A 26,223-nucleotide genomic window follows, 5' to 3' on the forward strand; every position below is an offset into this window, starting at 1 on the left:
ACACATGACCATTAACCAGAGAAAACAAAAAGCAAAAAACAAATATCCTGAACTAAAAAGTAAAAAATAAACTGCAAATAATGGTACAGTCCCTACTCTAGTATTTAAAACCTTTATTTATTATTACCTTTATGCATTATTTGCAGTTTATTTTTTACTTTTTAGTTCAGGATATTTGTGTTTTTTGCTTTTTGTTTTCTCTGGTTAATGGTCATGTGTTAATATGCACTTACATTGTGCATACACATTAAGGCTATGTGCCCACGTAGCGATTTTTAAGCGTTTTTGCTGCGATTTTCGGCGCGAAAACGTTTAAAAATCGTGTACAGAACACCCCCCATGTATTCCTATGGCATTCTGCACATGCTGTGCTAATGCTGCGCTTTTTTCCGCGGCGGAATCGCATCGCGGAAAAAATCGCAGCATGCTCATTCTTTTGTGCGGAATCGCAAAGAATTGCCGCGATTCCGCACCCATAGGAATGCATGAGAATCGCTTACTTCCTGCATGTGGCTATGCCCACCATGCGCGAAGTTAAGCTTCTCATGTGCGGTTGGTCCCCACGTTGTGGAGGAGAGGAGACTGTCCTCCAGGCCCTGGGTACCATACCCCTGTAAAAAAAAGAATAAAAAATCGGGGTATATTTACCTTCCGGTGTCCCGCGCTGCATTCCCGGCCTAGCGTTCCCAGTAATGCCTTGCGGCAAGGCCCTGTAATGACGTAGTCTCGCGAGATCGCTATAGCAACGCGAGACTACGTCATCACAGGTCTCGCAAGGCATTACTGGGAACGCCGAGGCCCGGGAATGCAGCACGGGACGCCGGAAGGTAAATATACCCCGATTTTTTTATTTTTTTTAGCATTTTAACATTCTATCTTTTACTATTGAGGCCGCATAGGCGGCCTCAATAGTAAAAACCTGGTCACACTTGTCAAACACTATGTTTGACGAGTGTGACCAACCTGTCAATCACTTTCCAAGCGATGCTTCAAATCGCTTGGAAAGTGCTTGAATATCGCACGCGAAAATCGCGATCATAATCGCGGTGAAATCGCGCGGAAAAAAACGCGATTTCTGGGAAGGAGTCCGGTTTTTATTGAGCGTTTTAAAACGCTACGTGGGCCCATAGCCTAACTTACCTTCTCAGTTCAGACTCCAGTTTTTTATTCATTTCATTGTGCATTTTGTGCATATATGGGTGTGACCGCCCTCTTTCTGAGCTGAGAAAACCATCCTGTCTGGCCTATGCTTTTACTAGTGGTTCAGCAGCTCGATCCTTGTTCACATTCACGTCACTTGGCAAGTGAAAAGGTTTTACATACTAGAGTAGGGACTGTCCCACAAGGGTTGCCATGACGTGGTGGGATGGCTTTACATTATTTTGATCAAAATTATGTTTACTAAATACCCTTATTATTACCTTTATGCATTATTTGCAGTTTATTTTTTACTTTTTAGTTCAGGATATATGTTTTTTTTGCTCTTTGTTTTCGCTTTTCAGATGAAGTGGACACCAGGTCGACTCTATGCCTTTCCACCAATATGCCTTAACTCTTCAGTTTTAAGAAAAATCAGGGAGGACAGCGCCACAGTGATCTTGATAGCTCAGTTTTGGCCAAAGAGAACTTGGTTTTACTGGCTAAGGACGATGTCAATATCCGATCCTTGGATTCTTCCAGAGGACCGGGATCTCCTATCCCAAGGTCCTTCTTTCCACCCTCAGACGTCCGGGCTGTATTTAACAGCCTGGAATTTGAGAGGACGCTGTTAGAGAAAAGGGGGTTTTCTGCTCAGTTTCCTCCCTGCTTAGTAACAGAAAACCAGTAACCACCAGGATATATGGGAGGACTTGGGCAAAATTCATATCCTTCGTTGGAGCAGTACGGGAAGGGGAGGTCCCGCTAGTGGCCATACTTGATTTCCTTCAGAAGGGGATGGACCTTGTCCTAGCAGTTAGTACCCTTAAGGTACAGATATCTGTTGTGAGTTCATTTTCTGGTCTACCAGTTGTGAGTTCTCCTTCCAGGCTCCCTCTGGTGGTAACAGGAGGTAGTGAGGCTGATTTAATCAGTGGAGATCTGCCACCTGATAAGAAGGATGACGATTGGACCTCAGGAACCTCAGACTGGATTTAAGACAGCCGATGCCCTATTCTGGTGCTGGTGATTCCTTCTGGCTTGTCAGGTCTTGGTTCTCAGCTCTGTTCCAGTCAGCTCAAGCTAAGTTTTTCTGCTAATGTTCACACTTGATTTTGTTGGTCAATTCAGTTTTTTGTGTGGTCAGCGCTGGGGCTGTGCTGAATTTCCACTCTTATTTATCTGTATTTGCCGATTTGCTTTTTTGTCCCTTATTAGATTGGCCTCATTTTGCTCTGTCTCAGAATATTTCAGAGTGCTGATATAGTGGGAGAAGTCTAGTGACTTCAGTGTTATGAATGAGTCACCGGAGGAGGAGAAAGCAAAAATACAAGCTAAGTCCAGAAAACCGGAGAGGTTGGTAGCTATCGGATTGCAGACCCCTGATCCTATTCACCACAACTAACAGTAGCCGTGGGGGGTTCCTACGGTGCCCTAGACCCCTCATCACAGCCGGAGAACTACATAAGCCTAAAGAAAGAAAGGGGAAATCTAAACTGCCCCAGAGCAGACCCCAAAGCAATAGACAGCCCCCAACATGTATTGTCGGTGAAAAACCGATGAAAACACAAACACAGACAGAAAGGCAGGCTGAGCAAACGATGGGGCCCAACTAACTAGATAGGACAGGACAGAAAAGATGCTGGCTGCAATCCGCAGAAAACCCTACAAAAATGTCCCAACCGTCTGATAGGAAAAAAGGCCCTGAAGTCGCTAGACTTCAAAATCACTATATCAGCACTCAGGTATATTCTGAAAACAGAGCAAAGAGATCAACTGATCAGAGACAAAAATGGAGTTCAGCCAGTCCCAACCAGGACTGGCTGAATACAAACACTAAGGAAACCAGACAAAATCTCATGGAATAATAGCAGGGCAAAAACTTAGCTTTTAGTAGACAGGAACTAAAACTGGATGCCAGAGCTCAGAGCAGAAAGGATCACCAGCAAACCCTGCAGGGCGTCGGCTGCCTTATATCCACTCAGAAATTCCAGATGTCCAATCACACTCCGCCTGTTCAGATGACAGGTTCTTCCCATCCCAATTTCACTACCTCTCTTCACCAGCAGAGGGAGTTCATCAGACATCAAAGGTGAAGGGGAAAATGAACTCACAACACTTCAGGGTTAATTTTGTTATCAGAAGTGTTGGACACTATTTTTGTAGGGTTTTTGGCAGATTGCAGACAGTGTCTTTCCTTTCCTATTCTTTCTAGTTAGTTTGGGCCCCATCGTTTCCTCAGCCTATTTTCCTGCCTGTGTTTGTGTTTTCATCTTGTTTCACCGTCAATACATGTGTGGGGGCTGTCTTTCCTTTGGGGTCTGTTCTGGGGCAGTTAGTTTTCCCCTTTTCTTGCTTTAGGCTTATTTAGTCCTCCGGCTGTGACGAAGCGTCTAGGTTCATTGTAGGAACTCTCCACGGCTGCTGCTAGTTGTGTGGTTAGGATCAGGGATCTGCAATCTGCATAGTTACCAACCTCTCTGGTTTTCTGTGACTTAGCTTGTTTTGTTTTTTCCTCCTCGGTGACCCATTCATAACAGAATCACCAGCCATACCGCAGATTCTAGGGTACTCAAACGCAGGAGAAAGTTGTTAAAAAAGAAGAAAAAAAAAGGAAAGTGTCAGGATTTTTTTTCCTAATGGAGATTAAGAAATTGTCTGATCGTGTGGAGCAACTTGCTGCTGAAGTGCAGGGAATTTCCACCTTCTCATTCAGTCACATGCTGCTGAACCTAAGATCCCTACTCCTGATGTGTTTTCTGGGGATCAGTCTAAATTTCTGAATTTTAAGAATAATTATTATTTCTTGCCTTGAAGCCTAACTCATCGGGGAGCTCTGTGCAGCAGGTTAAAATTGTCATCTCCTTGCTGTGCGGCGATCCCCAGGATTGGGCTTTTTCTCTGACACCTGAAAATCCTATTCTGACTAATGTGGATGCATTTTTTCAAGCCTTGGGGTTGTTGTATGATGAACCTAATGCTGTTGATCAAGCTGAGAGAACCCTGTTGGCATTAAACCAGGGTCAGGATTCTGCAGAGTTATACTGTCAAAAATTCCGAACGTGGGCGGTCCTTACTACATGGAATGATAGTGCATTGGCAGCTCTCTTTCGGAAGGGTTTATCAGAGACCGTAAAAGTGTCAGAATTTTTTTTTTTTTTTTGTGTGCATACTTTTTCCTCTATGTCTCTGAGGCCGTAGGGGGAATTTTTCTCTCAATGGAGATGAAGCAATTGTCTGATCGTGTGGAGCAGCTCGCTGCTGAAGTGCGGGGAATTTCCGCCTATCTTGCTCATTCACATGCTGCTGAACCAAAGATTCCCACTCCTGATGTGTTTTTTGGGGATCGGTCTAAATTCTTGAATTTCAAGAATAATTGTAAATTATTTTTTGCCTTGAAGCCTAACTCGTCGGGGAACTCCACGCAGGAGGTTAAAATTGTCATCTCTTTGCTGCGCGGCGATCCCCAGGATTGGGCGTTTTCTTTGAAACCTGATGATCCTATTCTGATTAATGTGAACGCATTTTTTCAAGCCTTGGGGTTGTTGTATGATGAACCTAATGCTGTTGATCAAGCTGAGAGAACCCTGTTGGCATTAAACCAGGGTCAGGATTCTGCAGAGTTATACTGTCAAAAATTCCGAACGTGGGCGGTCCTTACTACATGGAATGATAGTGCATTGGCAGCTCTCTTTTGGAAGGGTTTATCAGAGACCGTAAAAGATGTTATGGTGGGATTTCCTGTTCCCTCTGGTCTGGATGATTCTATGTCATTAGTCATTCAAGTTGATCGGCGTTTACGTGAACGTAAAACTACACGGGGGGGCGCTGCCACCTTTTGAACAAACGTCTTAACCTATGCAATGTGATGGGGTTTTGTCTAGGGCGCAACGTCAGGAGTTTAGAAGGCGTAATAAGCTGTGTTTTTTCTGTGGAGACGCTCCTCATACTATTTCTGTCTGCCCTAAACGAGAGAAACGTTTTGCACACATTTGCTGTGGGCAGTGTACAACCTAAGTTCCTTTTGGCAATTACTCTGATCTGCTTCTTATCCACGTTTTCCACTAAGGCTTTTGTGGATTCAGGAGCAGCGTTGAATCTGATGGATTTGGACTTTGCTAAACATTGTGGTTTTTCTATGACTCCTCTGCGGACGCCTATTCCTTCGAGGGGTATTGATGCTACTCCCTTGGCGGAAAATAAACCTCAGTTTTGGACCCAGGTGATAATGCGAGTTGCCCCAGACCACCAATAAAATTGTAAATTTTTGGTGCTGCATAATTTGCATGATACTATTCTGGGTTTTCCCTGGTTGCAAACTCATAATCCAGATTTGGATTGGAAATCTGAGACTGTGGTGAGTTTGGGTTGTCAGTGTGTTCTTAGGGACGCTCCTGTTTTCTCCACCTCTCCTCAGTCTCATGATATTCCTGATTATCTGGCCGATTTTTCTGATGTATTTAGTGAGAGTAAGTCTGCGTCTTTGCCTCCTCATAGGAGTTATGACTGCAATTGAGTTGATGCCTGGGTGTAAATTTCCCAAGGGTCGGCTTTTCAACTTATCAGTACCCAAAGAAGATGCTATGCTATCCTATATTAAGGAGTCATTGGAGAAAGGTCATATTAGACCATCCTCATCACCTTTAGTTGCTGGTTTTTTTTTGTGGCCAAGAATGATGGTTCATTAAGACCGTGTATTGATTATCGTTCCCTTAACAAGATGACTGTTAAATATCAGTACCCGTTACCTCTGATTTATTCTCCAGAGTTAAGAGTGCCTGCTGGTTTACTAAGCTTGACCTCAGGGGGGCGTATAATCTTAATCGCATCAAGCACGGGGATGAATGGAAGGCGGCGTTTAATACTCCGGAGGGACATTTTGAGTACCTGTGTTTGTGTTTTCATCTTGTTTCACCGTCAATTCATGTGGGGGCTGTCTTTCCTTTTGGGTCTTCTCTGGGGCAGTTAGTTTTCCCCTTTTCTTGCTTTAGGCTTATTTAGTCCTCCGGCTGTGACGAAGCGTCTAAGTTCATCGTAGGACCGCTCCACGGCTGCTGCTAGTTGTGTGGTTAGGATCAGGGATCTGCATAGTTACCAACCTCTCTGGTTTTCTGTGACTTAGTTTGTTTTGTTTTTTCCTCCTCGGTGACCCATTTATAACAGATATCAGCCTTGGGGGCGCCTTATATAATTGTGACTAGGCAAATAATAGGTGGGTGGCCAGATTCATTAGGGCCAGTTTCCTCACCTAGACCCCCTCCTTGGGATCTAAATTTGGTTTTGAAGGCATTAACGGATAGTCCATTTGAATCATTAGGTTCGGCCTCGGACAAAGTAGTCTCATTAAAAACAGCCCTACTGGTAGCTCTCACCTCAGCCCGTAGGATAGGCGATTTAGGCCGGGGTCACACTAACCGACGCAAAATACGGTCCGTAGTTTAAATGCGTAATACGGATGAATGACCCCTAAATAGTGCTCCGTATGTCATCCGTAAGCAAGGTGTGGTTGAGTATTTTGCGCATGTCTGCATCCGTATGGCATCCGTATGGCGAGATTTTCTCGCCGCCTTGCAAAATGGACATATAACGGAGCCCTATGACAGTGTTTTTAACAGAAACGAAATAATAGATATAGACACATAGAATGCATATATATATATATATATATATATATATATTTATATTTCACAGAGTTCTTCATAGCAGAATAGCCGCTAATTAAATTGCCGGCTTCTATCAAATCATTCCCCAACCCGACATGAAATGACACATGGTTTACATTCAGTAAAGCATTTCATTTCATGTTTTTTAATATGTCCCTGCCTAATAATTAGATGAGGGTTTGTGTGCAAAATTTGGGAGTTGTAGTTGTTATTTTAAGGGGTTAATTTGTTGTTAAAAAATGTGTGGGCTTCCCATTGCCCTGTAGCGGTGCTGAATGGGTTAATCTAACAAAGGGTTAATGTCACCTTACAATCGAATGGTGACATTAATCCTTTGTTAGATTAACCCATTCGCCACCGCTACAGGGCAATGGGAAGCCCACGCATTTTTTAACAACGAATTAACCCCTTAAAATAACAACTACAACTCCCAAATTTTGCACACAAACCCTCATCTAATTATTAGGCAGGGACATATTAAAAAACATGAAATGAAATGAAATGCTTTACTGAATGTAAACCATGTGTCATTTCATGTCGGGTTGGGGAATGATTTGATAGAAGCCGGCAATTTAATTAGCGGCTATTCTGCTATGAAGAACTCTGTGAAATATATATATATATATGTTTGTGACAATGACATGTATGTGTGTGTGTGTGTGTGTGTATATATATATATATATATATATATATATATATATATATATATATATATATATATGTGTATTCTATGTGTCTATATCTATTCATTCGTTTCTTTATTAAACCTGTCAGTGTGAGTTTACTGTATAGCGCACTGAATTGCCGGCTTTGCTAAAAGACACCGGGTGCGTATTTCTCGCAAGTCACACGTGTGGTCCATGTGTAATCCGTATTTTTTGCGCACCCATAGACTTTCATTGGCGTACTACGGGCATAGTACGCTGACAATCGCAGCATGCTGCGATTGGCACGGACCATAGTATACGGACGAGAAATATACGGCTGTCCGTGTGTAATGCGTGCTTTTAACGCCTCTCATTCGTCCGTATTCCTCTCTAGTGTGACCCCGGCCTTACAAGGATTGTCAGCAGACCCGCCTTATATTATGGAAGATATATTAATCTTGCAGCTCGATCCAGCTTACTTTCCCAAGGTGGTCTTAAGTTTTCACAAGGCTCAAGAGATAGTATTGCCATCTTTTTGTCCTAGTCCCAGTAACCAGAGGGAGGAAAGTCTACATACCTTGGATGTTAGAAGATGCCATCTGCGTTATCTAGAAATGACAGAACCTTGGAGAAAGCAGAGCCCTATTTGTGTTCTTTCAAGGGTCAAGGAAGGGCCTTAAAATATCTAAGCAACCTTTAGCGAGGTGGGTGAGAGAAGCCATAGAGCTAGCCTATGTTAGTGCAGGTAGGGCTATTCCTACAGGTCTGATGGCCCATTCCACGAGAGCCATGACGACGTCCTGGGCAGAAAGAGCAGATACCTCCATCGACCAGATTTGTAAGGCGGCCACATGGTCCTCTCCTTCTACTTTCTTCAGACACAATAGGTTGGATCTATCTGCCTCCTCTAACCTCACATTCGGAAGAAGGGTGCTGTAATCCCTCCCTAAAAATGTACATGTCTCTGAAAGTCTCTCGTGGTGCCGTCATGGGTGACTGAAAAATACAGGTATTACTTACCTGGTAATGTGTTTTTTTTAACCAATGATGGCACCCTTATATTCCCTCCCTCACTCCTTCTTTTCGGTGGATCTTAGTCGTTAGACACTCCCCGGGTCATGGATAGTAAGAATTTAAGTATATTGTTGGATTAGTTATTTTGAGTGTACACTAATCGGCGGAGTTCCTCTCATGCTCTGTAAAACAACTGATGCGGAGAGAGGAACTGCCCTTTTTTATCTTGAAGGTTTCCCGTCCTTGAAGGGCGGATCCCCTCTCTCGTAGTGCCGTCATGGGTTACAAAAAAACACATTAGCAGGTAAGTAATACTAGTATTTTTGTACATTTAGTGTGACTCCAGCCTAATAGTGTTAGTCTTCATCTGACCTTCAGTGCAGACATTCTGTGGATTTGTTGTATGACAAACATATTGTACCATTTTTTGTGGACTATAAGACGCACCCTGAATTTTGGGGAGAAAAATATTTCTAATAAAATGTGGACTTTTTAAAGGTTTTATTTATGGTAGCTTATGGGGGGGCTGGCTGCGGCAGTAAAGCTGGGCAACTGGAGACAGTTCTTGCTGAAGGAAGGCGCCTATGGCAGAACAATGCTGTGGGCCCTGGGAGGGAGGAGGACATGTCCCGGCAGTGCAAGGCTGTGGGCCATGGGCTGGAAGGAGGCATGTTGTCAGTGAGCCAGATCGAAATGCATTGGTTTTCTGGTGGTGGGATTCAGGAAGATGGTGGCTGGAGGCGGCGCTTCCACAGATTGAGCCGAGATCCCAATATGTGCATGCGCTGTTTCCAGGAGGTATTTTCCTGAAGCCCAATGCCAGAAAATCAATGCGCAGAGTGGGGACTCCGCTCCTGCCTCACTGCAGACACCCCTCCTTTCAGCTCAGGGCTCGCCGCATTGCTCCACTTCTGTCGCTGCCGCCGGCTTCAGGCAGCAGGGACCCTGCCTTTAGTGACCCCTCTCCACCACCTCTGCTGCCCCCACCCGCCTCAGTAATGGAATATAAGACATACCCCCATTTTATAGTGCATCTTATAGTCCAAAAAATAGGGTAGTTATCAAAACCTAAAGCTAATAAAGTAACTTTTTCATTTTATACTTCACCATTTGTTTTGTATGAGTGTGTTCTGTTTCTTACAAGTAGCTAGCATCACAATTGGCTTATTTTTATCTTCATTTTTTCATTCCTCATTGAATAAAGTTTTCTGATTTATAGCTCTCTGCTGAGTTCTTATCAATGAATGTTCTACACATTTCTGATCTTTCAATCCTTTGCAGAGTTTGTTGTTTTTTACCTCAACACCCTCATGACTGTTTTTTTTTTATTTTCATTTTTCTCTTGCCTTCTTCCAAGAGCCATGCATTTTTTATTTTTCAGCTGACGAAATCTTGATTTTTACAAGACTGAGTTGTACATTTGAATGACACCGTTGGTACACATTGTTCTTTTAGACGTTACAACTTTCTTGGGTCCCATTCGCCTTGAAGAATTATTCTACATCTGGTTGAATTTAATAAACCCTATGAAAGTAAGAAAAAGGCTGTGTTCTCTGAAGTAAGGGGCAGGCCTTTCAATAACTTTGTTGCATCTTTGCATTTTTTTAATTTGGAAAAATAAACACCCAACACTTCAATTCTTGAGAGTGCATCATTTTTTTCTATACCTTCCTAAAACGATTGCATAGTCCCGTAACACTGACTTTGTAACCCACACGACTCCGCTCCGTACACCTCGTACACACACGGCTCTGCTCCGTACACCATGTACACACACGGCTCCACTCCGTACACCTCGTACACACACGGCTCTGCTCCGTACACCTCGTACACATGCGTCTTCGCACCGTACACCTCGTACACACACGGCTCCGCTCCGTACACCTCGTACACACACGGCTCCGCTCCGTACACCTCGTACACACACGGCTCTGCTCCGTACACCTCGTACACGCGGCTCCGCTCCGTACACCTCGTACACGCGGCTCCGCTCCGTACACCTCGTACACACACGGCTCCGCTCCGTACACCTCGTACACACACGGCTCCGCTCCGTACACCTCATACACACACGGCTCTGCTCCATACACCTCGTACACACACGGCTCTGCTCCGTACACCTCGTACACACACGGCTCTGCTCCGTACACCTCGTACACACACGGCTCTGCTCCGTACACCTCGTACACACACGGCTCCTCTCCGTACACCTCGTACACACACGGCTCCGCTCCGTACACCTCGTACACACACGGCTCCACTCCGTACACCTCGTACACACACGGCTCCGCTCCGTACACCTCGTACACACGTGGCTCCGCTCCGTACACCTCATACACACGTGGCTCCGCTCCGTCCACCCCGTACACACGCGGCTCCTCTCCGTACACCTCGTACACACGTGGCTCCGCTCCGTCCACCCCGTACACACGCGGCTCCTCTCCGTACACCCCGTACACACGCGGCTCCGCTCCGTACATCTCGTACACACGTGGCTCCGCTCCGTACACCTCGTACACACACGGCTCCGCTTCGTACACACACGGCTCCTCTCCGTACACACGCGGCTCCGCTCTGTACATCTCGTACACACATGGCTCCACTCCGTACACCTCGTACACACACGGCTCCGCTCCGTACATCTCGTACACACATGGCTCCGCTCCGTACATCTCGTACACACGTGGCTCCGCTCCGTACACCTCGTACACACACGGCTCCTCTCCGTACACACACGGCTCCGCTCCGTACACCTCGTACACACACGGCTCCGCTTCATACACCTCATACACACACGACTCCGCTCCGTACACCTCGTACACACACGGCTCCGCTCTGTACACCTCGTACACACACGGCTCCGCTCTGTACACCTCGTACACACACGGCTCCACTCCGTCCACCCCGTACACACACGGCTCTGCTCCGTACACCTCGTACACCTCGTACACACACGGCTCTGCGTACACCTCGCACACACACGGCTCTGCTCCGTACACCTCGTACACACACGGCTCCGCTCCGTACACCTCGTACACACACGGCTCTGCTCCGTACACCTCGTACACACACGGCTCCGCTCCGTACACCTCGTACACACACGGCTCTGCTCCTTACACCTCACACACACGGCTCCTCTCCGTACACCTCGTACACACACGGCTCCGCTCCGTACACCTCGTACACACACGGCTCCACTCTGTACACCATACACACACGGCTCCGCTCCGTACACCTCGTACACACGTGGCTCCGCTCCGTACACCTCGTACACACATGGCTCCGCTCCGTCCACCCCGTACACACGCGGCTCCTCTCCGTACACCCCGTACACACGCGGCTCCGCTCCGTACATCTCGTACACACGTGGCTCCGCTCCGTACACCTCGTACACACACGGCTCCGCTTCGTACACACACGGCTCCTCTCCGTACACACGCGGCTCCGCTCCGTACATCTCGTACACACATGGCTCCACTCCGTACACCTCGTACACACACGGCTCCGCTCCGTACATCTCGTACACACGTGGCTCCGCTCCGTACATCTCGTACACACGTGGCTCCGCTCCGTACACCTCGTACACACACGGCTCCGCTTCGTACACACACGGCTCCTCTCCGTACACACGCGGCTCCGCTCCGTACATCTCGTACACACATGGCTCCACTCCGTACACCTCGTACACACATGGCTCCACTCCGTACACCTCGTACACACACGGCTCCGCTCCGTACATCTCGTACACACGTGGCTCCGCTCCGTACATCTCGTACACACACGGCTCCTCTCCGTACACACACGGCTCTGCTCCGTACACCTCGTACACACATGGCTCCGCTCCATACACCTCGTACACACGTGGCTCCGCTCCGTCCACCCCGTACACACGCGGCTCCGCTCCGTCCACCCCGTACACACGCGGCTCCTCTCCGTACACCCCGTACACGCGGCTCCGCTCCGTACATCTCGTACACACGTGGCTCCGCTCCGTACACCTCGTACACACACGGCTCCGCTTCGTACACACACGGCTCCTCTCCGTACACACGCGGCTCCGCTCCGTACATCTCGTACACACATGGCTCCACTCCGTACACCTCGTACACACACGGCTCCGCTCCGTACATCTCGTACACACGTGGCTCCGCTCCGTACATCTCGTACACACGTGGCTCCGCTCCGTACACCTCGTACACACACGGCTCCGCTTCGTACACACACGGCTCCTCTCCGTACACACGCGGCTCCGCTCCGTACATCTCGTACACACATGGCTCCACTCCGTACACCTCGTACACACACGGCTCCGCTCCGTACATCTCGTACACACGTGGCTCCGCTCCGTACATCTCGTACACACGTGGCTCCGCTCCGTACACCTCGTACACACACGGCTCCTCTCCGTACACACGCGGCTCCGCTCCGTACATCTCGTACACACATGGCTCCACTCCGTACACCTCGTACACACATGGCTCCACTCCGTACACCTCGTACACACACGGCTCCGCTCCGTACATCTCGTACACACGTGGCTCCGCTCCGTACATCTCGTACACACACGGCTCCTCTCCGTACACACACGGCTCTGCTCCGTACACCTCGTACACACATGGCTCCGCTCCATACACCTCATACACACACGGCTCCGCTCCGTACACCTCGTACACACGTGGCTCCGCTCCGTACACCTCGTACACACGCGGCTCCGCTCCGTCCACCCCGTACACACGCGGCTCCTCTCCGTACACCCCGTACACGCGGCTCCGCTCCGTACATCTCGTACACACGTGGCTCCGCTCCGTACACCTCGTACACACACGGCTCCGCTTCGTACACACACGGCTCCTCTCCGTACACACGCGGCTCCGCTCCGTACATCTCGTACACACATGGCTCCACTCCGTACACCTCGTACACACACGGCTCCGCTCCGTACATCTCGTACACACGTGGCTCCGCTCCGTACATCTCGTACACACGTGGCTCCGCTCCGTACACCTCGTACACACACGGCTCCGCTTCGTACACACACGGCTCCTCTCCGTACACACGCGGCTCCGCTCCGTACATCTCGTACACACATGGCTCCACTCCGTACACCTCGTACACACACGGCTCCGCTCCGTACATCTCGTACACACGTGGCTCCGCTCCGTACACCTCGTACACACATGGCTCCGCTCCGTACACCTCGTACACACATGGCTCCGCTCCATACACCTCATACACACACGACTCCGCTCCGTACACCTCGTACACACGTGGCTCTGCTCCGTACACCTCGTACACACACGGCTCCGCTCCGTACACACACGGCTCTGCTCCGTACACCTCGTACACACACGGCTCCCCTCCGTCCACCCCGTACACATACGGCTCTGCTCCGTACACCTCGTACACACACGGCTCCGCTCCGTACACACACGGCTCCGCTCTGTACACCTCGTACACACACGGCTCTGCTCCGTACACCTCGTACACATACGGCTCTGCTCCGTACACCTCGTACACACACGGCTCCACTCCGTACACCTCATACACACACGACTCCGCTCCGTACACCTCATACACACACGACTCCGCTCCGTACACCTCGTACACATACGGCTCTGCTCCGTACACCTCGTACACACACGGCTCTGCTACATCCCCCCTGTAAACCCCTCCTGACCCCACACAGAAACTTCCCCTCATCCAGCACCATGACAACCAGCACAGCAGAGTCCTGCATACACTGAGGCCCCTGATCATGTGACCCCTGACTCCTCCCCTCCTGTGACCTCATCCCAGGTCCTGTGCGCACAGAGCAGCCATATATGTGGAGTGCGGCTCTGCAGGTGGAGGTAGGTGCTGGGGCCCCGTTATTCTCTCTCAGGATTAGCCGCTGGTCACACTCGGCCTTTTACCTCTTACCCCTCCCTGATACAATCTGTAGTGTTTCCTACAGGAAAGATGTATATCTTTGTACCGTGTTAGCCAGTAGATAGAAGAATATTCAGGATTGAGAGTCCTCAGTGGTTGATACCTTTTAATGGCTAACTGAAAAGATGGTAACAAATTGCAGCTTTCCAGACTACTCAGGTCTCTTCATCAGGCATATAGACTAATACAACATCTGAAGAATCACATATTTATGCACAACACAGCACAGAAATAATGCAATAGATAAGACAAGTGACATGAAGCAGAAATGATTATGGGAGAGGGAGAAACATAAATATTGGACCAGTTCATAGATAAGGAGTCTGGATGTTTTATTGTCCTCTGATTGGGGTCTCCATCCAAGAACAATTGAAAACCAAATTACAAGAGCCCCGAGAATGTCAAGGAATCACCTGCTACATTACAAAGCTAAAGAAGATTTCTCTAGTGCTTTTAATACCATACAGCCAGGTCTACTGAGAGACAAGCTGGGCCTTGTTGGCGTGGACCTCCAACTCTCCACCTGGATCCTTAACTACCTCCCGAACCAACCTCAGTTTGTAAAGGTTCGGGACAGTGTGTCAGACACAGTGATCTGCAATACAGGGGCACCTCAAGGTCCAGTTCTTGCCCCTTTTCTCTTCACACTGTACACTGCGGATTTTAAGTGCAACTCATCTAGCATGTCGTGTACTCGAAAACGGGAAAAAAATTCCAAGTGCGATGAAATTGCAAAAAGGGTTCAATCCCACACTGGTTTTTTGTTTGGCTTTTTTACTAGATTCACTAGATGCTAAAACTGCCCTGCCATTATGATTCTCCAGGTCATTACGAGTTCATAGACACCAAATATGTGAATATGTGAAAAAAATTCCAAAGTTTGCTAAAAAAAAAATGCGCCATTTTCCAAGACCTGTAGCATCTCCATTTTTCGTGATCTGGGGGTCGGGTGAGGGATTATTTTTTGCGTGCCAGGCTGACGTTTTTAATGATACCACTTTTGTAAAGATACGTTCTTTTGATCGCCCGTTATTGCATTTTAATGCACTGTCACGGCAACAAAAAAAAGTAATTTTGGAGTTTTGATTTTTTTTTCTCGCTGCGCCGTTTATTGATCGGGTTAATCCTTTTTTTATTGATGGATTGGGCAATTCTAAACTCGGCGATACCAAATATGTGTAGGTTTGATTTATTTATTTTTTTATATACTGTATATTGATTGGAGCAAAACTTTTGTGTTTTTTTTTTTTTGTTTTTTTTTAAATTTTTAAAAAATTTTTTTTTTTTAACTTTTGGCATGCTTCAGTAGCCTCCATAGGAGGCTAGAGGCTGCCATAGCGATCGCCTCTGCTACATAGGGGTGATGCATAGATCACCTCTATGTAGTTGAATTACAGCATTGCCATGAACGCCGATCACAGAGTGGCAATTATAGCAATCGCTGACCCACGATCACGTGACGGGGGTCAGTGATGCGCATATTTCTGGCCACGCGCCGGAAGCTCTAGTTAAATGCCCGCTGTCAGAGTTTGACAGCAGGATTTAACTAGTTAATAGGCAATTTTGCTCATGCCTATTGCGGGCACATATCAGCTGTTCAAAACAGCTGACATGTCGCGGCTTTGAGGTGGGCTCACCACCGGAGCCCAACTCAAAGCGGGGAATGCTGCCAGCTGACGTACTATTCCGTCAGCTGGCAGTAAGGAGTTAATGATCCGTGGCGCGATATGTTTTCATCCGTGATGGTTACGGGTGCTCGGCACTGCTTGAGGCGTGATCTACTATCCTACTGCTCGAGATACTTGGCTTTTGAACGAATATCTGATTACTCACTCGCCATGCTCTATTCCCCGCCCGCATGTTTGGCTCCTGATTTTCAGCCACTAAACGTGATGATTGCCTGGCGGTCATTGTAATGATGTAGCCATGTTGGTACTGGCATTACTATGATTGGCCAACCGCGTACATTTGAGCGTTTATAAGGCGCAGTGCTACCATTTTCCTCACATTGTATGCGTCAAAAGCTTAGGGAGATATGCAGGAGAAGTGACAGTGTGCTACATAGTAGGAAGAGTTTATTAGGGGCACTTAGAGCAGGCTTGATTGCATAACAGTTCTTGGTGTTGATATCTTAGAATCGTAGAGTTGGAAGGGACCTCCTGGGCCATCTGGTCCAACCCCCTGCTCAAAGCAGGATTCGCTAAATCATCCCAGTCAGATGTCTGTCCAGCCTCTGTTTGAAGACTTCCATTGAAGGAGAACTCACCACTTCTCGTAGCAGCCTGTTCCACTCATTGATCACTCTAACTGTCAAAAAGTTTTTTCTAATATCTAATCTGTGTCTCCTCCCATTCAGTTTCATCCCATTGCTTCTAGTCTTTCATTGTGCAAATGAGAATAAAGTTGATCCTTCTACAATGTGACAGCCCTTTAGATATTTGTAGACAGCTATTAAGTCTCCTCTCAGCCTTCTCTTTTGCAAACTAAACATTCCCAAATCCTGCAACCTTTCCTCATAAGACAGGGTTTGCAGACCGGTCACCATTCTGGTCGCTCTTTTCTGAACTTGCTCCAGTTTGTTGATGTCTTTTTTAAAATGTGGTGCCCAAAACTGGACACAATATTCCAGATGAGGTCTGACCAAAGAAGAGTAGAGGGAAATAATGACTTCACATGATCTAGACTGTATGCTTCTGTTACTACATCCTAGAATTGCATTTGCCTTTTTTGCTGCTGCATCACACTGTTGACTCATATTCAGTGTGTGATCTATTAGTATTCCCAAGTCTTTTTCACATGTGCTGTTGCTTAGCCCTATTCCTCCCATTCTGTATGTTTTTTTCATTTTTATTGCCCAGATGTAGTACTTTGCATTTTTCCCTGTTAATAACCATTCTGTTAGTTGCTGCCCACTTCTCCAGTTTATTTATATCTTTTTGAATCCTCTCTCTCTCTTCTCTAGTATTAGCTATCCCTCCTAGCTTTGTGTCATCAGCAAATTTAATCAGTTTACCCTCAATTCCTTCATCTAAATCGTTGATAAATTTGTTGAACAATACAGGGCCCAGGACAGAGCCCTGTGGTACCCCACTTGAGACATTCTTCCAACTGGATGTGCAGCCATTTACGACCACTCTTTGGGTCCGATCACTAAGCCAGTTATGAATCCACCTAACAGTTGCCTTGTCCATTCCATACTTAGTCATTTTTTCAATAAGGATTGTATGAGAGACTTTGTCAAATGCTTTGCTGAAGTCAAGATATACTATATCTACACCATTTCCTTGATCCACCTAATCAGTGATTCCGTCATAGAAGGAAATTAAGTTAGTCTGACATGACTATTAGTTACAAACCCATGCTGACTCTATTTAATCACTTCATTCTTATCCAGGTATTGACATACATGTTGTTTAATAATTTGTTCAAAGATCTTTCCTGGTATAGAAGTCAGACTCACCGGCCTATAGTTGCCTGGGTCCACCATCTTCCCCTTTTTGAAGATAGGAACAACATTTGCTCTTCTCCAGTCTTCTGGGACTTCTCCTGTTCTCCAAGAATTTTCAAAGATTATGGAGAGGGGTTCAAAAATTTCTTCTGCTATCTCCTTCAGTACTCTGGGGTGTAATTCATCTGGACCTGGAGACTTGAATTCATTTAGGTTAGCTAAGTGTTTCCTCACTATCTTTCTGTTTATAGATATCCTGGATTCTTCTATTCCCTTAATAGGACAGTGAAGAACAGTTGATGTTACATTTCCTTTCTGAGAGAAAACAGATGCAAAATAGGAATTTAGAAGTTCGGCCTTCTCAACATCCTGTCTTACCATTTCATCATTTTCATCCTGTAAAAATCCCATAGCATCTTTGACTTTTCTTTTACTTTTGACATATCCCCAAAATCCTTTATTATTGCTTTTGACATCTCTTGCAAGCCTCAATTCATTGTCAGCTTTAGATAATCTGATTTGTGCCCTGCAGGTTCTGCAGACAGCATTATATTCTTCTTTAGATATGCCTCCCTCTTTCCATTTTATAAACATTTCTTTCTTCCTTTTTAGCATGTGCTTAAGTTCTGTGTTCATCCATCCTTAAATGCTTCCTATTCTTCCCTCTTTTCGGAATTGTTAACAATTGTGCTTTGAGAGTTTCATTTTTCAAGATTTCCCATCCTTCCTGGACATTTTTGTCTTTAAGGATATCCAGCCATTGGATCCCTCCAATTCTCTTTCTGAATCCCTTAAAATCTGCCTTTCTGAAATCTAACCTTGACATCTGAGTCTTCACAGGTCTTCCTCCTCTAGTTATCCAAAATTCTAAAATAGCATGGTCGCTACCTCCTAGGTTCCCAGCCACTTTTACCTCCTCAACCATTTCCTCCCTGTTTATAAGGATTAGATCCAAGGTAGCAGTTCCCCTTGTTTTCTCCCCTACCTTTTGGAAGATAAAGTTGTCAGCAAGAGAGGATAAGAATTTCCTTGACCTGTTAGTTTTGCCTGAGAGAGATTCCCAACAAATGTCTGGATAGTTGAAATCTCCCATGACAACTATGTCATATTTTTTGGAGAACTTGGCCATTTGATGCATAAAGAGTTCATCCATATATTCAGCTTGCACAGGCGGCCTGTAGTAAATGCCTACAATGGTGTCCTTTCCATTGTTCTGTCCTTGTATTCTTACCCAAACAGTTTCCACAGAACTCCCAGTCTCTGTTTCTGTCTATGTTTTCAGGGCTAATTCACATAAATTCTATTCTTTAATGCTACCTGTGACGAACAGCCCACCGCCGTTCGTCCACTTACGGGCGACACTAACGGGAGTCCCGCTGCCACCAAAACGCGACGGACAGCGGACCCTGTGTCACCGCTATGTCACAGTCCCACCACTGACACGGGTGTATCAGCGGACGGAGGGGCGTGACACAATGCCGGCACACGGCTATAACAGGCGCAGTGGGGCTTATCTTAGTTATCCCAACACTGGCACCATGTGACCAAAAATATCCAGCAAGCTAATCTCGCTCTACAATTTGCCGCAGGGGGAGTTTAATTTGGATGCCCCACCACTGCTATCAATCTTCCAAGTACTGCGGGGATTTATGTATATCCCACTTTCTCAGTTCCACTTTGGAACTCGCAGCTCTCCGGCGCCCCCCTTACCCTCAGGTCAGTCAGGGAACTGCACCTAGGATAATTAGTCGCCGGACGGGCTGCCTGTTGTGAACCGGCAATTAGGCTTCTGCAGTAAGGGAATTATCAATGCTGTGGCTGAAGCCCCTTACTCAGCAATATAAGACCCTTCTAGACTGCCAGCAAGCCGTAATAGCCGTACACAACGCGCTGCCACCAGTCACGGTTACTTAATTCACAGTGTTAAATTAAGAGGGTCCGTGGCAAACCCCTTGAATTAGTAGCGATTATCTATCAAAGGCGTATAGTTCGATTCTTAGAGCATGGAGACAGATCTAAATAATTTCATTTATTTTCCGAAAGAGGACAGTGATTACAGATAAAAGTTGCTATAAAATTGAGACATAAAATATGTACAGTACAGGTATAAAATAAAAGTGGAGAAAACAAAGAGATTACACTCACAGTTCCATATTGTTCCTTAGGCAGACCATGCGGCTATGGTGGGTGGAGGCGGAGCTGCACTTCTCCGCTCATCTGGATCTTTCTAGCACGACGACTTGAGCTGTTCTGAGCTGGTTCTGCCAGGGAATGCCTTATAGACTTTCCTATGTGACATCACAGAGAGGTGCATTCTGGGTTGATCCCACCTCTCTTATCCAAGTTATGTTTTGGCTACAAAACTTAGATTAGCTATAACTTTATGGGAGAAGCTGGTATGGACTCATCAGTGGTATCATGTTTCCCAGCGTAATGAGCCCATCAAGAAAACATCAAACATCTATGCGATATGACCGTCCATTTGGGCGCAAATCATATCTCAGGTTCTGGACATCCGAGAGTTTTGCAACAGGCACCACAGCGAAGCTGGGTCTGCTCGGATCGCAGAAATATGATTTTTATATTTCTGCTGGGTATGGTTTTCGCGGGACAATCCCTTATTGTTTTATTCAAACTCCTGGTTTCAAACAAAGAGTTTAGTTCCCGCACTTTTTTTTCTCTTTCAGCTGAGAGAAGCCAGAGAATGGTGTGAGGAAGATGGTCTAGCTAATTAACATTCCTGCTCTTCCAGAGGAAGTGGCAGGGTTGATAAAACCTGGGGGGAAGGAATTCCTATTACTGACAGTTTACAATGTCCTAGGATGGAGGATTTGTTAGCACATTGCAACAGAAAACATATCTTCGGGCATTGTACATCACACCTCCCCCCTTAAGAGGGCGCTAAGGAGGCATTACCTCTCGGTAATCTGCCATGCGCACCTCAGCGGGTTCGCCCCGGCGGGACAACCCATCGGCATTGCCGTTTTCACTGCCCTTCCTGTGTTTTACAGTAAAATCGTACTGTTGAAGGGCAAGGCTCCAGCGGAGCAATCTTCCATTGGTTCCGGACACTGTGTGCAACCAGCTCAGAGGGTTGTGGTCGGTTACCACCGTGAAGGCGCGCCCGTACAGGTAGGGCTGCAAACGTTGCAGTGCCCACACCATGGCCAGACACTCCTTCTCGATGGTCGAGTATGCCACTTCCCTCGGCAGAAGTTTCCGGCTCAGGTACAACACGGGGTGCTCTTGGTTCCCTGAGTCGACCTGGCTAAGCACAGCACCGAGGCAAAACTCGCTGGCGTCGGTCTGTACCAGAAACGGGCGACTGCTGTCGACTGCTCTCAACACTGGAGAGTTGCACAGGGCTGCTTTCAAAGCTTGGAAAGCCGCCTCACAGTCATCTGTCCAGTTGACTGTTTGGGGTAGCCTCTGCTTGGTGAGGTCAGTCAAGGGTTTGGCAAGGGCGCTATAGTCCTGTACGAACCGCCTATAGTACCCTGCAGTGCCCAAGAAGGACTTCACCTGTTTCTTGGTCCTGGGGGTGGGCCAGGACACGATTGCGTCCACTTTTTCTGGCTCCGGACTCATGGAACCCCCGCCTACCCGGTGCCCCAGGTAGTGGACCTCGCGCATGCCTATCTGGCACTTCCCCGGCTTGATGGTCAGGCCTGCCTGGTGAAGACGCTTGAGCACCTCCTGGAGGTGCTGAAGGTGTTCCTCCCAGGTGGAACTGAAGACGGCAATATCGTCTAAGTACGCCACTGCGTACTCCTCCAGTCCCCGAAGCAGGTGGTTGACCATCCGCTGGAAAGTGGCAGGGGCATTCTTCATGCCGAAGGGCATGACCGTGGACTCGTACAGTCCAAAGGGGGTGATAAAGGCGGATTTCTCCTGCGCCTCAGGGCTCAGGGGAATCTGCCAGTATCCCCGACTCAAATCCATGATGGATATGTAGTTGGCGTTTGTCAACCGCTCGAGCAGATCCTCGATGCGCGGCATCGGGTGGGCATCAGAGGTTGTGATGGCGTTGAGCCCCCTGTAGTCCACGCAGAACCGGGTGGTTCGATCCTTTTTAGGCACGAGGACTACAGGTGAAGCCCACGCACCTTTTGACCGTCGAATCACTCCCAGCCTTAACATCTCATCGACCTCTTGGCGCATGACTTGTTGCACCGTTTCAGAGATCCGATAAGGTGTTCGCCGTAATGGGGCATGATTCCCGGTGTCCACCTCATGAACCGCTCACTCCGTCCTCCCAGGACGGTTGGTGAACACGGGCCGGAAGAGTTCCAGGGTGGCCATCAACTGCAACCGCTGGGACACGGTGAGCGAACCACTTATCTCCATGTCCTCAATGGACCCATTGGCCTTGGCCTGGGCCAGCATGTCCAGGAGGGAATCTTCCTCCCCATCCTCTGGCAGATTGCAGACCGGTAGGATGCAAGCTTCACGTTCGTAGTGCGCCTTCAGCATGTTGACGTGAAAGGCCTTGCGCCTACCCCGAGCATGGTCAAGCGTGACCACGTAGGTGACCGGGTTGAGCTGTTGGTGGACGACGTACGGGCCTTCCCAGGCTGCCTGAAGCTTATCCGTTGGTACAGGGACCAGCGCCCACACCTTTTGACCCACCTGGTAGGTCCGCTCCCGGGCGTTCTGGTCGTACCAGTGCTTCTGGTCAGCCTGAGCCTGCGTCATGTTGTCATGCACCAACTGCGTCAAGGTCTGCATCTTGTCACGGAAGCGCATGACATAATCCACGATGGACACTTCTGTGGGGTTTGGCTCATCTTCCCAGGATTCTCTTATCAACCCAAGGGGTCCCCGGACTCGCCTGCCATACAGGAGCTCGAAGGGGGAGAACCCGGTCGAAGCCTGCGGAACTTCTCTGTAAGCGAACAGCAGGTGTGGGAGGTACCGCTCCCAGTCGCGCCCTTGGGTCTCAACCAGTATGCGGAGCATCTGTTTGAGGGTACCGTTGAAACGTTCACACAAACCGTTAGTCTGTGGGTGATACGGACTCGATACCAGCTGCGTCACCTGCATTTTCTCACAGAGAGCCTCCATTAGGCGAGACATGAATTGGGGCCCTTGATCGGTAAGCATCTCCCTGGGAAATCCTACTCTCGAAAAGATGGTCACCAGTGCGTCAGCCACCTTATCTGCCCTGGTTGAAGACAGAGCTACTGCCTCTGGGTACCGGGTAGCGTAGTCTACCACGGTGAGAATGTATCGCTTTCCGGAGCTGCTGGGGACGGACAGCGGTCCTACAATGTCCACCGCGATTCTCTGGAAAGGCTCCTCTATCACCGGCAAAGGAATAAGGGGAGCCTTAAGAGCAGGCCCCGCCTTACCCACTTTTTGACAGGTGGCACAGGAGCGGCAGTAGTGTGTTACATCTGTCCCCATCTTGGGCCAATAGAAGTGTTGAGACAGCCGTGCCTTTGTTTTGCTGATCCCCAAGTGTCCAGCGAGTGGAATCTCATGGGCAATCCGCAACAACTCAGTTCTGAACTGATAGGGGACGACCAGCTGTCTTTCCCTCAACCACTCCTTTTTAGGATCTCCGGGTACTGTCTCCCGGTACAACCTTCCTCGTTCCCAGAACACCCTCTCCTTATCAGACTTGGAGGTGGGCGTCTCGGCGAGACCTCTCAATTTCTCCAGGCTGGCATCTGAGTGCAGAGCAGCCTGGAACTCCCTGCTGGAGGCTGCCAGAAGTGACGTCAGGGTCCCCTCTTTACTGGGACCCTCTGGAACCGGCTCTGGGTTCACCTCTGGTTCAGTCTCTCCTGTAGCAGCAGAGGGTCCAGAAGACAGTGCGTTACCTGCGATCTGGGCACTCTGACTGCGTGTGACAGCTGCTATGTATGCTGTCTCCCTGGGGATTTCTTCAGACCCACCAGCTGGTGCTGCCCTGGGCTCTACCTCCCCATCCACCCCCAACACTTTAGGAGCAGTGCTACTTATGGGCCAGTTACCTTCCTCGGTGGCACTGGTCAGCTGCATGGCATTACCTTCCTCATGGTCCCCATGCACCTCCCCATTCTCTTGAGCACCGTTGCTTGCTCCTGCCAGGGGTTCCTCAGCCGTCTCACTCCGCAGAGTGACGGGGCTGAGCACCTCGGTACCTGTGGACACATCTACCGTTTCAAAGAAAGGGTTAACGGGTTCAGTCGGCACAGATACATCAACATCATCATTCCTAGGAAAAGAATGGTTATCAGTTTGCTTTGGTACATTCACATCAGCATCAGCATCATACCTTGGGAAAGAATGGTTGTTAGTTGCATCATTACTCATCAAGGCATTAGCAGGTAACACATTCAGTTTCCCATCATCAACATCATCAGGGTTAACGTTACCCTTATTATCAGTTTGGGGAAGGGTGTCAGGGACATAGTATGCAACCATCCTCCCCAAGTCAGTCCCCAATAAAACATCAGTGGGCAGGTTTTCAGACACTCCCACCTCCCTCAACCCGCTCCCGGCACCCCAATCAAGAAAAACTCGTGCCACTGGCAAGGGACAACGGGTGCCTCCAATCCCGGTGACAGTCAGGGTTTTCCCCTCAACAAACTCTTCAGGGGCCGCCAGTCCAGGACGGATGAGGGTTCGTTCAGCCCCGGTGTCCTTGAGGCCTGTAGCAAGACGGGCCCCCACCTGAACAGGTTGAACGTTGTCGTCAGCCCTCCCAACCACACCTCCCACCAAAAGAACAGAGGCGTTGGGCCCGGGGGCCTTGGCTGGGAGGTTCTTCGGCCTATTCGGACAGGTGTAAAAGAAGTGACCAGGCCGCTGGCAGTGGTGACACAGGCGACTGTCAGTAGCCGGCCTGTTGTTGGCAACAGGGACCGGGCCTCCGGAGGGACGGCTAGCTGGGGCATTGGGGTTGGTTGCTGGCTTACCCCCTTTCCAGCTGGTGGCGACTGGCCTCCGCGTCTCGGGCTTCCGGTTGGCCTCGTGGTTGTCGGCGATCTGCGCCGCTTTGTCCGCGTTCGTTGGTTCGCGGTCCAGGATGAACTGTCGGACCTCAGCTGGGCAGAGATGCAGGAACTGGTCTTTGATCATCAGGTCCCGTAGCTGCTCAAAGGTTTCAACGGACAGTCCATGGATCCACTGGTCAAAGTGGGTCCTGAGTCCTTGCACCACATCACTGTAGCTATCGTGTGGGCCACGTTGGAGGTGTCGGAACTTCTTTCGGTATACCTCAGGTGTCAGCCGGTATTTGGCGATCAGCGCCTGCTTTATGGCGTCATAGTCATCATCGGCTTCTGGCGGAAGAGAAGCAAATGCCTCCAGGGCTTTGCCTTTTAGCCCTGGGGTCAAGTACCTTGCCCATTGGTCTCTAGGCAGCTGGTACTGTCTGCAGGCTTTCTCAAAGGCTCGCAGAAATGTGTCCAAGTCCCCGTCCTTTTCCATCACGGGAAAATGCTCTGGCCGGGGTTTAGGAGTCTGGACGCTGCTGGGCTCACGGCTTCGGGCTGTGAGGGCATTCCCACCCCGCTGGAGTACCTCCAGTTCATGGGCCCTCTGCGCCTGGCGCTCGGCTCTCTCAGCCTCAGCTTGGCGCTCAGCTCTCTCCGCCTGGCGCTCGGCTCGCTGCTCTGCTCTCTCTCGAGCTTGCTGGATCAGCCTCACCCGCCCATCACTGTCTTCGGCGGGGAGTTCGTCCAAGGCCATTTGCAGATAGGGGTCCACCCCGTTCTGGTTGAATGTGGGGCCAGCGCTCAGGAGTGGAGCCTCTGCTGCAGCCCCATTGCAACTTGGGCCAACTTCTGCGCTCGCTGGATTCTGGTCGTTGTCCAGCTGCACTAGAGCCGCGATCATTTGAGCTCTGTTTTTGTTCGTGGCGTCAAGGCCTTGGTACGTGCATAACGCAGCAAGAACTTCCTTTGTCTGCCGGGTGTACCAAGGTTCTCCTTTTGCCGCCATGGTTGCCAAATAAAAGTTAGAAAAAGAAAAACGAAGAAACGGGAGGGGGATACTTGCAAGTACACACTAATGTCTCAGGACTAGTAACCACTGAGTCTGTTCTCCAAAACCTATGATGCAGGATTCCCGCAGGAACCGTGCAGGTTTTTAGTGAGAGGAATGATTGCTCAAACCAAATCACTAATGCTCTAGGATTATCCCACCGCGCTGCCACCAATATGTGACGAACAGCCCACCGCCGTTCGTCCACTTACGGGCGACACTAACGGGAGTCCCGCTGCCACCAAAACGCGACGGACAGCGGACCCTGTGTCACCGCTATGTCACAGTCCCACCACTGACACGGGTGTATCAGCGGACGGAGGGGCGTGACACAATGCCGGCACACGGCTATCACAGGCGCAGTGGGGCTTATCTTAGTTATCCCAACACTGGCACCATGTGACCAAAAATA

At 48.7% G+C, this 26,223-nt stretch overlaps 1 protein-coding gene across 1 annotated transcript in view; it reads left to right on the top strand.

The window, feature by feature from the left end:
• The first annotated feature begins 14,237 nt into the window (after positions 1–14,237).
• The window catches only part of LOC141055813 (oocyte zinc finger protein XlCOF8.4-like), a 42,662-nt gene continuing 30,676 nt past the window's right edge, over positions 14,238–26,223 (top strand). The window contains exon 1 of the mRNA XM_073552528.1: positions 14,238–14,310. The gene's annotated coding sequence lies outside the window, so the exon portion shown is untranslated. The remainder of the gene's footprint in view (positions 14,311–26,223) is intronic.

Source organism: Dendrobates tinctorius, unplaced genomic scaffold (assembly GCF_039654945.1).
Source record: "Dendrobates tinctorius isolate UK_male_01 unplaced genomic scaffold, ASM3965494v1 ptg000192l, whole genome shotgun sequence".
Classification (NCBI taxonomy): domain Eukaryota; kingdom Metazoa; phylum Chordata; class Amphibia; order Anura; family Dendrobatidae; genus Dendrobates; species Dendrobates tinctorius.